Below are 17224 nucleotides of genomic sequence, written 5' to 3' on the forward strand. Positions count from 1 at the left end.
TCTCTAAAGTTGTAATATAAAATATGTGCTGGGGAGTGTAATGTTGCATATGCACTGTGACAAAGATATGGATCCCAGATTGTAATATGTATGGCATAGCACTGTGCGTTATAACATAGGCATCGAGAAAGGCACGTTAGATGGGGCAATATAACCCGTGCGAAGACAAGTGTGGCATGACATATTCACGGGGTGGTGTTACAGTGCACATGGGCTAGAGAGTGTCATAGCATATGCACTAGCTAGTGGAATACAACACAGAGGTGTGTGGCACTCGGCAGGCAATGGTGGGTGTAACACAGCATTGGGCTCTGTCAGGAGCACGCTGTGACTCTCAAGTGATGTTCGTCCCCTTTCCAGAGAGTAAAATAAAAAGTATTACACATCCGGCAGTGGATGTGTGTTTTATTAACCGTGAGGGGGGTTTCTTGCATAGTTTTGGTCGAATTTTTGTCGAATCCCCTTTGAATGGCTTGGTGTGCATGTGTATTAAATGTGCCCGTCAATAGCTACCCATGTTTGTATAAATAAACGACAAGGGTGTCTACCAGGATTAGGCACGGTAGGGCATCAGACATGTCAGAGCTTCACTAGTGGTGTAAATACATTCCACGTGGATTCATTGCATGCATAGTCGCCTTTTAATGAATATCACGCAAATCGTCATGGTGATAGGTACGTACGGTTTGTCCAGCATGTCCTAGGTGTGTCTATAAATATATATTTTTTAAAAATAATAAAAAACAGTGGCCGGCCCTGGGGATTGGGGTCAAAAAAATATAATTAGGAGACTGGCCCTGGGGGATGGGGTCATCAGGGCCAATAAATTAGAATAAGAAGGGGAACCAAACAGCCCCCCTTCTTAAAAAACTAAAATAAATAAAAGACTGGCATCGTGCCGGAGGCCATGCCCCCTCCGTGCAGCACTCTGCAAACGCGCCCCCAACAGGCATCTCCAGTATGCGCCAGGGAGCTGCGCTGCAGCCAGGTGTTCTGAGGCCAAGCCCCTTTTTACACCTCTCTGCAACGCAGCTCTGTGGCGCTTACTGGAGGTACCTAGTGGTCTAGTTTGACCCTAGGGACCCTTAGGATTCAAGGGGACTTAATCTCTCAACTTAGAACAGCCACAGGGCGCGTTTACACAGTGGTGAAGGGAGGGGACGGGGCCTGAGGTGACGTGTGCAAACACGCACTGTGGCACGTTTTAAATTGGGGATATAATTTCCCTTCAATACTGAGGGCCCCTGGGGGCTAACTAGCCCACCAAGTGCTTCCAGTAAGCGCCACTGAGCTGCATTGCAGAGAGGTGGTCCAGGCCGTGCCACTTTTTACACCTCTCTGCAACGCAGCTCTGTGGCACTTACTGGAGGTACCTAGTGGGCTAGTTGGACCCTAGGGACCCTCAGGATTCAAATGAACTTAATCTCCCAACTAAAAATGGACACAGGGCGTGTTTACACAGTGGTGAAGGGAGGGGACGGGGCCTGAGTTAACGTGTGCAAAAACGCCCTGTGGCCTGTTTTAAGAGGTAGTTTTAATCCCCATGCCCTATCATATACTAGGGGCTTACAGAGGAGGTCATGCTAATCACAGGGGGACCCCAACGCATAATGTTCCCTAGTGTATGTAGGTGTTTTCACTGTATTCTAAGTGTCTTTTAACATAGCACTGGCTCTAGGACTGGTTAGTCAGACTCAGTTACCACCAGTATCCGTCTGAAAAAGTTGAGGGTACAGGATGATTTTGCAACAAGGCTTCTTTCTGCTCTTCTTTTTGTTCTTTCTGCACGTTATCCTTCTTCCTGCACTTATCTTCGTATTTGAGGACTTCTGTTGCTTCTTTCTGTGCATTTTTTCTTCTTTCTTCACATGTCCTATCTCTGTAGGCATAGTTAGAAATTAGCATTTAAAAAACCTTTGAAATTCACAGAAAAAACCATAGGTTTCAGGCACGTTATAGTTAGGAATTAGCATTTAAAAAACCTCAGAAATTCACTGAAAAAACCATAGGTTTCAGGGGTGTTATAGTTAGCTGGACTTTTCACTTGTACAAAACCATTGAAATTCCCCCGTTATAGTTAGTTCAGCTAACTAGAACTCGCGCGCCCGCAATGCACTGCTGATGACGTCACATATTACATCACTCATGACATGGTCAGTGACATCACTCATGACATCACTGATGACATCTCAAATGACATCACTGATGACATCACTGATGACATCATCCTTGTGATAGAGTGGCAGACCTCCTCTCACCCTAATATAACCTTTGATACACACATTCAAAAATAAAGACTAAAATTTTCAAAACAATGGACATACCAATACCAGTTACAACAACCTCTTCAGTAATTCTAAGATCCACATACACATCCACTCATTCACCAACAGTCCTATACAGTCACTCATACATGTACTCACTCATCATATGTACTCATACACCTATACATCCTGTTACACAATGCCACTCAACCATAGAGTTACTCACACACATAGTCACTTATGCTAATAAAGAATCAAACATACATTTACTTGCATATACAGTTATACACACACCACCATACTTACTTCTACGGAAACTTACACATACTTAGTCTTTTAAACAATCACTTATAGAAACACATACTTATTCATACAGGAACTCTTTCAATCTCTCACTCTCACATATACTCACATATATACACCAATAGTCACATATACTAGTTTAAAACATATGTAGTTACTCATAAAGACACTATTGAGACAGTCATTCACTCACTAACACACCCATACACACACTCATCCACCCATACAGTCCTGCACACATGCTGTGTTCAACACATACAAACAGTGAGTCACTCATTCATGCACCTATGCACTACGTAATACCCCCCACCGAACCATGCAGACACTCAGACTGATACTCAAAAAACCAACTAATAACCTATATAGACACCCATGTAGCTACTCACCAACCCATGCAGCCACTTATACACAAAGTGAGAGACTGATACAGATATTTACATATTTAAACATTACTCACTAAGCCATGTATTCACTATGATACACTTAATCAGTCAGTTACACAATCAATTTTTCAAAAACAAATCATCCATTTAGACACTTATATACCCATTTATTCTTCCATCGACCTTGAGATATACATATATAAAACATATTTAATTTTCAGAAAAACACACATTCACTGGATGATGTTATCAGTGATGTCATCAGTGATGTCATTTGAGATGTCATCAGTGATGTCATGAGTGATGTCACTGACCATGTCATGAGTGATGTAATATGTGACGTCATCAGCAGTGCATTGCGGGCGCGCGAGTTCTAGTTAGCTGAACTAACTATAACGGGGGAATTTCAATGGTTTTGTACAAGTGAAAAGTCCAGCTAACTATAACACCCCTGAAACCTATGGTTTTTTCAGTGAATTTCTGAGGTTTTTTAAATGCTAATTCCTAACTATAACGTGCCTGAAACCTATGGTTTTTTCTGTGAATATATATATATATATATATATATATATATATATATATATATATATATATATATTACCTACTGGCGGTTGCCAGTAGGTAGTTATAGTTAGGATCTATTTTCCATAGGAAATCCGCAACATTCTATACCCAATAAGTCTGGTGCCGGTTGACGAATCCTTGCGAAATTTTCCAAACTTTTGGCCAGCTCCGCTCCGCTCCTACCCTGAAAGTTTTGTGGTGATTCGTCAAGCAGGGGCCGAGAAAAAAGGGGGGTCCCAAAACGCGTTTTCCCCATGCAATTTCCCATAGGATCTGTTGTCGCAGCTACAGCCCGAACCGCTGAACGGAATGACACAACATTTTTCAAAGAGGTAGTCCTCAGTTCAGACTCGTGCCTTTTGCATAAATGGTGTGAATCCGTTCAGTAGTTCCTGAGAAAATTAGAGTTAAAAGTACATAAATATCTATGGCCGCGGAGGATCCATGGACCGTACACGCACCGTACGCGCACCCTCCCCGAACCGATCGTGCACCCTCCCTATCGCGTGCTGAATGCTAATTGGCTGTCGAGTGTCTCTCTACATTCGAAACCAGGAACTGTTGGTGGCCATTTTCTGCCTCGGTAGAAGCGAGGCTGAAGAAGCAAGGGGAATAAGTGTGTAAAACATATAAAGGAGGCAGAGTGGAAATACTCTGACCCACTAGAGGTGCTTAGGGGGTCCCAGAAGGACCCCCTGGGGCCCCCCTTTTTTTTTTTTTTAAACGGCGAAATGCGCGCACAGTGCGTGCATCCTACCGCGTTGGGTACGCGGATCCACGGATTTTTTTTAAAAAAAGACAAGAAATCATTGGTTGTATGACTACTTTGTACACTGAAAGGTAGGGTGTATATTTCTGTTTTTTAAAGGTATGATTCTTATTGGTTAACAAAAACAGATTGTAAGGAACATTATATATGATTAGCTGATATGTTGAAAAGTGAAGCACACTTACTCTTTTGTGTAGGAACATTGTGTGCTGGACTGCTGACCTGTGTGCTTAGTGCAGTGTTCCATGGCCTGTTTCTATGGTAACAGGCAGAAGGCAGATTGGGGGAAGGGTTGAAATGTCTTTCAGTTGGAAAGGGTTGAAATGTTTAACCAATAGAAATGTGTGTTTGCTTTTGAGTTTATGTGTGAAGGATTGTGATTTGATGTTTACATGTATATGTGTGGAAAATGAAAGGGAAACTTTTCCATTCTTTGTTTTTGCTGAGAGGTGCACAGTGCAGAGATTCTGTAAAAGAAAATATGGTGAATGACTGATATACTTCTTAATCTACAAAAGAACTTGAAAGATGAGTTATTTAATTGTGAGGGGATGTATGTAGACTATTTTGATTTTAATTAGAGTAATGTATTTCTCCTGCTAAAGTGTAGGGAGTACTTTTTTTCTCTACAATCTTATTGACAGTGTGTGTGCATGTAGAAACCATTCTGTGATAAGCATTTGTGTTTTTCATGTGTTTGCAGACAGATAACTGTGCTGTTTTTATATTTTGGTAGAATTAGAAACCAGTCATTGTTTATGAATTTGTGAAATGAGTTATGTTATGTTTCTATACTAAAATGTAGTACTACTTCTAGATGAAGAAATGTGTTTTGGTATCGTGCAAGGGATAGTGTTGTTTGTCTAGAATCACACAGTGAGTCTGTGTGCATTTGGGAACCACTGTGAGAGAAGCATTTGGTAACATTGTGTATTTGCTGAAGGATAACTGTTTTAAAACCTGTCTTGTTGTCAAGTTTTAGTAGCATTAGAAGGCAGTTTTTGCTTATGCTTTGATTAAATGAGTCAGGCTTTGACACAAAAGTGCAGTCCTGAAATATGTAGATTGTGTGCAGTTCCCTTACCACTTCCACTGTAGTGAATGAGTTTTGGTAAACTGCTAGGGATAGTGGTGCTTGTCTAGAATCACACTGTGAGTCTGTGTGCATTTGGGAACCCCTGTGAGAGAAGCATTTGGTAACATCATGTATTTTCTGACAGATAACTCTTTTAAAACTTGTCATGTTGTCAAGTTTTAGTAGCATTAGAAGCCAGTCTTTGCTTATGCGTTGATTAAATGAGTCAGGCTTTGACACAAAAGTTCGGTCCTGAAATATGTAGATTGTGTGCAGTTCCCTTACCACTTCCACAGTAGTGAATGAGTTTTGGTAAACTTCTAGGGATAGTGGTTGTTGTCTAGAATCACACTGTGAGTCTGTGTGCATTTGTGAACCACTGTGAGAGAAGCATTTGGTAACATCGTGTATTTGCTGACAGATAACTGTTTTAAAACCTGTCTTGTTGTCAAGTTTTACTAGCATTAGAAGGCAGTTTTTGCTTATGCTTTGATTAAATGAGTCAGGCTTTGACACAAAAGTGCAGTCCTGAAATATGTAGATTGTGTGCAGTTCCCTTACCACTTCCACTGTAGTGAATGAGTTTTGGTAAACTGCTAGGGATAGTGGTGCTTGTCTAGAATCACACTGTGAGTCTGTGTGCATTTGGGAACCACTGTGAGAGAAGCATTTGGTAACATCATGTATTTTCTGACAGATAACTCTTTTAAAACATGTCATGTTGTCAAGTTTTACTAGCATTAGAAGCCAGTCTTTGCTTATGTATTGATTAAATGAGTCATGCTTTGACACAAAAGTGCAGTCCTGTAATATGTAGATTGTGTGCCGTTCCCTTACCACTTCCACAGTAGTGAATGAGTTTTGGTAAACTCCTAGGGATAGTGGTTGTTGTCTAGAATCACACTGTGAGTCTGTGTGCATTTGGGAACCACTGTGAGATAAGCATTTGGTAGAATGTGTATTTGCTGATAGATAACTGTTTTAAAACTGGTCATGTTGTCAAGTTTTAGTAGCATTAGAAGCTAGTCTTTTGTTATGCATTGATAAAATGAGTGAGGGTTTGACACTAAAGTGCAGTACCATGTAGTATTCTCTTCACTGCACCAGAACTGAAAATGTAAAAGTTTTACCCAGGCACTGTACTTGCAGTAGTCTGATGATTTAGTCAGTTTCCAAGTACTCATGTTGTGAACCATACATTACCACATAGAGTACTTCAAATGTCTATGCAGTATGCATGCAGTCTTCTAACATACTATACACTTGTCTTTCACACCTTCAATTACCTAGTCAGTATCCATATAGTCCATCAAACATCCTGTCACTGCCTTTGCACTCCTCTAGTGACCCATTCAGTACCAAGTACTAATCCATTCACTGTGTCAAAAGACCACCACTTATAAATTTACCCAGGCACTCTCCTTGCTGTACTCTAATCATTCAGTCAGTACCCAAGTATTCATGCAGTGAGCTAGGCCTTAGCACATAGACTGCTTCAAATGCCTATTCACTATGGATGCAGTCCTCTAATCACCTACACGGTTGTTTTTCACACCTTCAGTCCCTCAGTAAGTATTCATTCACTTCCAGCAAACACCCTGTCACTCCCCTTGCACATCTCTAGTGACCCATTCAGTACCATGTACTAATCCATTCACTGCGCCAAAACCCAAACACTTATAAATTCACCCATGCACTCTCCTTGCAGTACTGTAATTATTCAGTCAGTACCCAAGTACTCATTAAGCGACCCAGGCCTTAGCACATGTACTGCTTCAAACCCCTATCCACTATGCATGCAGTCATCTAACCACCTATACACTTGTCTTTCACACCTTCAATTCCCTAGTCAGTATCCATACAGTCCAGCAAACACCCTGTCACTCCTTTTGTACTCCTCTAGTGACCCATTCAGCACCATGTACTAATCCATTCACTGTGCCAAAACCCAAACACTTATAAATTAACCAAGGCACTCTCCTTGCAGTACTCTAATCATTCAGTCAGTGCCCAAGTATTCATGCACTGAGCCAGGCCTTAGCACATGGACTGCTTCAAACGCGTATCCACTATGCATGCAGTCCTCTAACAACCTACATACTTGTCTTTCACACCTTCAATTCCCCAGTCAGTATATTTTCACTCCAGCAAACACCCTGTCACTCCCCTTGCACATCTCTAGTGACCCATTCAGTACCATGTACTAATCCATTCACTGCGCCAAAACCCAAACACTTATAAATTCACCCATGCACTCTCCTTGCAGTACTGTAATCATTCAGTCAGTGCCCAAGTACTCATTCAGCGATCCAGGCCTTAGCACATGGACTGCTTCAAACCCCTATCCACTATGCATGCAATCCTCTAACCACCTACACACTTGTCTTTCACACCTTCAATTCCCTAGTCAGTATCCATACAGTCCAGCAAACACCCTGTCACTCCTTCTGCACTCCTCTAGTGACCCATTCAGTACCAAGTACTAATCCATTCACTGCGCCAAAAGCCAACCACTTATAAATTCACCCAGGCACCCTCATTGCAGTACTCTAATCATTCAGTCAGTACCCAAGTACCCATGCAGTGAGCCAGGCCTTAGCCCATGGACTGCTTCAAACGCCTATCCACTATGCATGCAGTCCTCGAACCACCTACACACTTGTCTTTCACACCTTCAATTCCCCAGTCAGTATTCATACACTTCTAGCAAACACCCTGTCACTCACCCAGTGTGTTTCCTTATAGTACTGTAATCATTCAGTCAGTTAGCATGTAGTCTTTTAGTGAGGTAGGTTTTAGAGTATGAAGTGCTTCAAAGGAGTATGCACTATGCATGTAGTGTTTTAACCATTGTCACACTTGTGCTTCAGGGCTATAGTTTCTTAGTCAGTTTTTATATAAAATGTGTTTCTACAGTAATAGAATAGTATACATTTGAAAGTTATTCATATACATTTATTTGTGATTCTTTTTTACAGATACTGTTTTTCAACGTTAAAATAGAGAAATCATGCCAGAAAAAAAAAGAAAAAGAAAAGAACAGAGACAGGAGGATTACTTGAAGAAACATCAACCACAAGTATTGAATGTACAAGATAATGTGGCTAAAAGGAAAAAATCTTCTGGTAAGATTACAAAGCAATTTGTTAAAAATGTTTGTAGGACCAAACAGAATGTACAAATGCTGGAACTACTGAGAATTTTTCAAGTAAGAAAAAAATTCAAAATAAGAGGAAAAGCAAAAAAGTAAATGGTCAGTCAAAGGAGACAAAGTATGGTAAAAGAAGACAAAATCAGTATAAGGATTACGCAAATAAATACTTTACAAGAGAGTAGTGCATAATTTGCTGAAAGATGTGAAGAAATATAAAAAGAGAGCTTTATTTTATAAAAAGAAGAAGCATATTGAAAACGTTGTGGAAAAGGCTTTTGAAATAAAAAGGAAACAGTTTATTTTAGTATTAAACAGAATTCGATCACTAGATAAACCAATCCATGTAATGAAGGCCAAAAGTAGGAGGAAAAGAGTTATTAATAAAAAAAACAATTGTGATGTTTTTTTGGGAGAATGGAAACACAGTTCCAGTTCAGAGCCTTTTTTTAACAAAGAGAGTTATTCACAGAGCGAAAAATTATTGTATGCAGTTGACACCAGTGGTAGAGGTTATGAGGTTAGAGACGGTTGTCCAATTGAGAAAGAGAAAATGGTTGAAAGAAATGCAGAAGAAGAGATAGCTGATGAAGTTTTAGGGAGATGTGCTAAAAACCCTGTGTACACTTGGGATTGCAGTAGTACTTGCAGTGTACGACAGGAATCTATTGAAAAATTATGTCGTTTTTTACGAGCCTATACTAAAAAAAGTGTAAAATAAAAGATTAAGCTGTTGCAAGGACTAGACCCTTGCAGAGTGAGAAAACATACTGGTTTGCAAGGTCATTCTCTGGCTTGTCTTTCTAGGAAAGTTTGTCAAAGTGTTTTTCTCCATTTCAGAATGCTGGCAGTACATCATACTCAAATGCGGAAGTTAGTGAGAAGGTTGTAGTATGTAGAAAGTCCAGCACTAAAGTTAAGTGAGTTGAACAGTGCTCTTTTGCGTGGGTCGGTATCAGATGTGAAGCAGGTCTGTGATGATATTGAGTTTTGTTACTTTGGTCCTCAGCAAGAGAGTGAAGAAACTGACACATTAGTAGAACAAAATGTTGAAGACAATGTACAACCCGTAATTACAGAAAAACTTGAGGATGAAATCACAAAGTTAAAGGTGAAAGACCAAATGTTTCTTGTATTTATTGTCGACGAAGTCACTATAAAAATCAGACTAGGGGTGTCAATCTGTATTTAAAAAGTGAAATAGAAGATAATAATAAGTGGATGGAATTTGCAACTTATTTGTTGGTAGAGGATTGTTTTGATATGGGATCTGAGCAGCGTATTTGAAAATATTGTTATACCAAATTAGATGAGAATAAAATGCCTGCTAGAGCTGTTCATAATAATCTAGAGTTGGTTGCTATTCCTCCAGAGCTGATAGATTTAAATACGTATGGGTCTATTCTCATACAATGTGTTCACCCGTTTCAGACTATTGTTCGTATGGAGCCCAAAACAGGTAAATTACCTCCATCAGAGTTGCAAAGAGGATTGAAAGGAAGAGTTGTGTATTTACCGTTAGATTTAAGGAAATATATTGAAACTATTGGTGTAGACCATGCAGAAAATGAGCCACTAGTCATTCTAGTTAATGGTGTTCCTACTAAGAATAAGAAAATTTGGCAAGAGTTAGTGGATGTTAGAAAAGTGCAAAAGGCATCATTGTATCTGTTAAAAAATAATGAGTACTATAGAAATGTGTTTGTTGGAGAAGAAGAAATAGATTTAGCAGACGATACTGAAACAATAAGTGGACAAATAGAAAAAGTGGACATGTCCAGATGTGAAGAGATCTATGAACATTACAGTGTACATCCACTTCATTCCAAAGAGGTGATGGGGAATACAATTGAGTTGTTTCAAATGAAAAAAGCAACAGGAAGTCCCATGAGTGTATGGGAAGAGAGCTTGGAAGCTCGTTGTTTCCCGCAGTTGTTTCCAACAGGTAAAGGTGGACGATATGATGAACGTCCTGTGCAGATTCCTGCATCTGAATATAGGACAACAAGATTATATGCAGAAGAGCCAAGATTTCGACAATGTATCCCTTATATGTTTCATCTTCTGTTTGAAAGTGACTTGTCTGGACTTTCATATGCAGTAAATCACATTTTAAAAACTGGAATGCATCTTCAAAATGTAACTGCAAAGGATTTTATGGATAAAATGCATCAGAGAGATGATCATTTAGAATCTCAGTTGATCAATCTGATGGCATGTCAGCGTGGGACTAATGAATATTGGTACCGTCGACATGGAGAACTGAAATGTATGCTACGGAACTTGGGAACTCCTACATGGTTTGTTACACTAAGCTGTGCTGAGGATGCTTGGGATGATTTACTTGAATTTCTTCGAGAGGCAAATTCCAATATAAAAAATATTGAATACAATACACCTGGAGAATTGTGCTCTTTGGATCCTGTCAATGTATGCAGATATTTCAATCATAGATTTGAAGGTATGATGTCTTTCATCTGCAATAAAAAGAATCCTCCTCTTGGAGAAGTTGTGGATTTCTCTTGGAGAAAGGAGTATCAAGCAAGAGGTGCTCCTCACATACATATGTTGTTATGGATCAAGGACGCCCCCAAATTTGGAACAGATTCAGATGAAACTGTTTTGTCTTTCATTGAAGATTATGCTACATGTGCTCTTCCCAATAGCAGAGAATATAAAAACTTAAAACAACAAGTCTTACGATTTCAAAGCCACAGGTGGGGAAAATACTGTCGACGAAAGTACAAGTCAAAGGATAAGTTCTATACCAAATGTCGTTTTGGATTTCCACGTCCTGTATTATCCAAAGGAAGAGTGAACAGTTTTATGTCAGCTATTCGACATACCATCACAAGAAAGTCTCCGAAAAACACCTACAACTTAAGAAGAAGCGAAGAATCAAAATTAGGCCTGGGCTAAATTTCGGTTCCGCTCGCGGAAATTTTGATAATTTGACATTTTCGCGTTCCGCGGAGAGCGCGAAAATGTCAACATTTCCACATTCCGCAGCTTAACGATAATTTGTTTCTTGCTCGCGCTGTAAAATAATACATTCTCACGCACGCGCGATCGCCTTACCTGAATCCCCGAGTTCGCCGACAAGTTTTTCCGATCCGGTCGCATTCTCCACGAGATGTTGGATTGTTGGTAGCCATTTGCTCTGTCTCGCGACAGTTCGCGCCCGCAGTAATGTCATTCGCTGCGCGATCACGTCTTTCTTCTCGCGATCATGCACCGCGAGAAGAGTGAAAACAAGATGGCCGCGCCCGGGAGCAACCGCATGGGTAAGTTGGTGAGCCGCAACCACGCAGAAAATACCCCGAACAGGCAGGAAAAAAACTTCCGCATCTTCGCGATATTTCCGCTTGTTTGCAGAGATTTTTAACATTTTCGCGATAATTTGCGAAAGTCACTTTCGCAAATTCCGCCCACCCCTAATCAAAATACATAAATGACTACAATCCAGTTATTTTATCCATGTGGAACGCTAACATGGATATTCAGTATGTTGCGGACAATTCCATTGCTGTTGCTCGATATGTAACGTCTTACATTACTAAATCAGAAAAGACTGAATTGAAAGAAATGTGGGAAGAGATTTCTCATGAGAAGACTCTAAGTAAGAAATTATACAGTTTTGTGAAATTGGAGCATATGAATGTTCAGATCGGTTATCATCTGCAAGTCTATATTCCAAAAGTGGAAGAATCATTTGGGTGAGTCTAGGTCTTGCAGGAATGCGAAATCGGGTACTGAAATCTGTTCAAGAAATTGAATATTTAGCAGAAAATGAACCAGAAAGTACAGATATTTTGAAAACGAATATGTTGGACACATACTACCCAAATAGAAGTCCTCATCTTGAGAACATGTGTCTCTATGAAGTGCTGCAAAACTACACTTTTAAACGGAATACTACAGAGAACATCAACGATGGAAAATATGCAGTTATTGGTTCCGAAGGATGTCTGGCGCTGGTGAAACAAAGGAAAGGAAATGTAATTAATCACAGGAAACTGAGTTGCGACACTGCTGACAAAAGGGAATTTTACTATCTAGCCCTTTTGCAAATGTTCAAACCATGGCGTTCAGAACTGGAATTACTTGGAGATTTTCCCAGCTATGAAGATTCATTTAATGCTTCTAAAGATAGCATACAATGCAGTGCTTTCGCAAATTATGTCAAAATGTTGAATGATGAAATTGATAAAGAAGCTACAATTGCAGCTGAGATTGCTAGAGACAGTTCTCAAGACAGTCAAAGTTCTGCTGCACTGAGTCAAGATCCACTAGGACAACCAATTGTTGAAAATGAAGCAGCGATTGCAATGAATGAGGTGGAAACAGCAATGTATCAAGCTCAAGAAGATGCAATACAGTTAGGAAACTTGGAAAAACAACTAAATGTTGAACAGAAACAAATATAGCAGCAAGTGAAAGAGCAGATTGACCATGGATTACTTCATGAAAAGAGAGGGTGCTCATGTACATCATTTCAACCTGTCCGAATGTATGTGAGTGGTCAAGCTGGAACAGGAAAAAGTTTCTTAATTAAAGTAATTACAAGTAATCTACAGAAAACAACTGATTCGCATTTGACTTGTGTTGTCACTGCTCCAACTGGGTTGGCAGCACATAACATTAAAGGAATTACTTTACATCGTTTACTAATGCTGCCAGTAGAGCATGAGAACAAATTGAAATACCACAAGCTATCTGGAGAAGCTTGTTGTGAAGTTTCAAGAGTCCTGAAGAAAATGAAACTTCTCATTATTGATGAGGTGAGCATGGTCTCAAACTTGATGCTTGCCTTTTTGCATTTAAGAATGCAGCAAATTCTTAAAACAGTGTATGACGTGTTATTTGGAGGAAAACATGTCATAGTTTTTGGGGATCTACTGCAACTGACTCCGGTAAAAGGACAACCGGTATTTAAAACACTAGCCCATGAAGATACTAGAAAGTCTCTTGGCAGTGTTGGTAATGTGAACATTTGGACTCATTTTGAATACAAAGAACTGACAACAAATATGCGAAAGGCAAATGATGCTGAATATGGAAGTATTCTTCAAGATATAAGAATTGGAATTCTTTCAAAACAAGGAAAACAAGCTTTGGAGAGTTGATAACTATCCAATGTCTTTCCAAATGAAAATGCAGTTCCTGCAAAAGTGTACGTGGAAATTGCCAAAAATAAATCAGTGATTTGCTTAATGCCAACACTGCGTGAGTGTTCCATATTCAACGAAGAATTATTGAAACTGGAAAATGAAGAAATTGTAAAAATGGAAGCCATCGATAAAATACTGCGTGAAGGAATCACTATTATTTTGACGGAAAAGTTGAGATCAAAACTGGATTGTTTAGAAAAAAAAATATCCAAAACTGCTAGTTTAGAAAAGACACTATATGCGTGTGTAAACTGTCGGGTAATTTTAAGGCGTAATTTGGATGTAGAGAAAGGTTTAGTTAATGGTGCAATGGGTAAAGTGGTGGATTTTGTGAATTATCAGAAAAAAGAAGGAATTGAATTTTTAAAAATTAAATTTGATCAGATTGATGAAGTTAAAGAAATTGGTCGTTGTTCAGTTCGTTTTTTGCTTGTTAAAGATTTCTATGTCCGTAGGAAACAATTTCCATTTTCTCTGGCATATGCAGTGACTATTCATAAATCTCAAGGATTAAGAATAGACAGTGCATTGGTGAACGTTGGATCTACTGTATTTAAAGAGGGTATGGCATATGTTGCTTTGTCGCGAGTCAGAACATTATCTGGTTTGTTTTTGATTGATTTTGATGAGACAAAGGTTACTGCAGATGCAAACTGTGTAAAAGAGTATAATAGGTTAAGAAGGGCGTATGCACCAAATTTAGGTCAATATCCTGTATTTGAAAAGCGTGTGGTTGGTCGAAAAAGAAGGTTAGAGAATATCTGTTCTGAAGGTGTGAAGAAGGGAAAAGAACAAGATAATGTTGTGATTGCAGGTAAAAAGAAATTGGACACTGTTGAAGAGATTGTTGGTTATCAGTTTGAAAATAGTTCTGGTGTCAACTGCTATGCTAATGTAGTGGTCAATGTTGTTTTTTATCTGGAAGGTTTGAAAGAACAAATTATGCAGAATCAGGAAAAAAATAATTGTTCTCTGTTGCATTCTGTTTATGAAAAATTGTCAACAGATAGAAGTAAAATACAATCTGTTTCAGATGTTCGTAGTCTTTTGGATGTGTGTTCTGGTTCTACACAATTTACACAAAATATCCAACAAGATGCTCAGGAATTTTTCATGTATATGCTTACCATTTTTGAAAATAAAGGTGTAGAAATAGAAAATATTTTTGGCCTTTCTTACAAATGGGAGCATCATTGTGAAAATTGCATGTATACATGTAGCACCAATGTAGACACTGAGAGATTTCTGTATTTAACATTACCAGACTGTAAATCAGTGTCTTTCAATAAATTAGTTAAAGGTGCAAATCAAAACATGGAGTGTAGCCAATGTAAATCAGAAATGTTATCCACATTATTCTTTACAATATATTGAAAATACATAATTTTAATGATGCAACGTTGTGCAGCTGACGGAAGAAAATTGGATAATTTAATAAAGCAATTTGTAGCAGCACAGCTATCATTATCAGGAAGGACTTTTGTAGCAATTGCAATAATTTTCCATGATGGTCCTTCCACCACATCTGGACATTACACTGCCTATCTAAAATGTGAGAAAGGCTGGACACTTTGTAATGATTCCCAGTTGGTTTTTAAACAACGTTTGCCTAGGGAATTACAAAATTCCTACCTAATATTTTAAAAGTCAAAGTTTTAGGAAGATAATTCACTCTCTGAGGAATTTATTTTTATAATTTAATACGACTACCATTGGACAATTTACATAAAGAAGGAGTGCAAAAATACCATTTGACCTCAAGGAAAGGTATATTTTTGAATTATGGACTTTTTGGTGGTCATTGATTCGGTGAATATTTTAATGCAGCAATATTTACAGTTTTTATAAGTTAAACTTATAAAATTTTGTTAGCCGTCAGCATTTTATATATCATTGATTTGAATCTTGTGGTATTTTACTGAGAATAGCATGTTGTTTTTTTTTAACAATCTTTCTGATTGTTTTTTTTTTGCCCGCTGTTAAGTGATGAGTACGATTGAAATCACTATTTCTAGTGAAATTCAATATATTCTGAGAACAGCAAAAAAGGCAAACAAATTACTTTGTGGAAATTATGCTGTGTTGTTAGAAATGTATTTTTAACATGTTATAATCTTTTTTTCTTTTCTTTCACAGATCCAAATTTTAAAATAAGCAATTTATATGAATTTAGATTGCAATTAAAATCTGAAAAAATGTATACCATTTGTTATTGCTATTACTGTGAAGGTAAGTTTAACTAAGTCTAGATATGCAGAATGAGGAGGTCTGCAAGAAGCTACAAAGTTGAAACACGTTTGTAAAAACACTCTGTTTATACCTATGTAGTTTTAAAATCTGACCATAATCAGATATCATGTGACCTGCAAAAAAAGAGATTTGAGGGGTTCATAATGTTTCACATTGTAGCTATTGAAGGACCACAATCATTTCAATCATTCTTCTTTGAACATCTTTTCAGACAAAACTCTGTGCTTACCTGCTATCATTCGCAAGGAATTTTAAAACTGGAAATATGTCACTTTTTGTAACATAGTTATTGCGCAAGACACACTTTCATATTTACTAAGAGAGGAAAAGGCACTCTGTGCACTTTTTATACTCCATGTAAATGCAACCTCATTATGCACACCAGTTTGCGTTGAAAGGGTGTTCTATAAGTGTTGTTGTGCATGATTGCACTGAATACTCATAGAACAAGACACATGTCTAGATTTGTCAGAAATCATGAATCTTGATATGTGTGTGAATGCTGCACCATTCTAAAATTGGTGTAGGAAAGCACAACAAGGAGAATTGTTTTCATTTCTCCACATTTTTATATCTTCAATGCATGCTACAATGCTCAGCATACATTGAAGGAGAAAAATGCCTTTACTGATTGTTTTTGTGCAGGAAGGTGTGTCTTCCTGCACAAAAACAAACAGCACATGACACAGATATCCTTGCACTATGGTGCAAGGGTGCCTGTGTCACCACATGGCTGCAGTTTAAGCAGCCGTGCAGAGAGAAGCATAGATTTGCAACATATTTATATACATATGTTGCATCCCTGTGCTTCGGAAGTACTACAGCACACTGTAGTTAAAGAGGTTACTGTGTGATGCTGCAGCACTTCCTCATAGCTCTGCACTTATACATTCACCATACGCTACTAATGCATTCATTCAGTCAATTACGTACTACACATACATTCATCTAAACTTTCACACACTAACAAAGAAATTTAGCTCTTTTTTTAAACCAGGAAAGTTAGTTCTTACAAGAACTTTTTTTTTCTTCTTTCTTCTTTTATATTTTTGGGGGGGTTTTCTGAACAATTTTTAATTTTTAATGGTTTTCTGCGAAAAAAAACAAAAAAAACAGGAGGAACCAAACAATGAACTTCAGGGAACAATTAAAAAAAAAAAATAGCAAATGTGACTTTCTTGCCGGCGGCAGATCAGATCGATCGACTGCTCACCGTAGCACAAAGTCGCATTGCACTTAGTGCAGAGCACTTTTAAAAATTGAAATTGAGGACAGATATCCACATTTTGGGCTG

The sequence above is a fragment of the Triturus cristatus genome, chromosome 5_1 (genome assembly GCF_964204655.1).
Source record: "Triturus cristatus chromosome 5_1, aTriCri1.1, whole genome shotgun sequence".
Taxonomy (NCBI): Eukaryota; Metazoa; Chordata; class Amphibia; order Caudata; family Salamandridae; genus Triturus; species Triturus cristatus.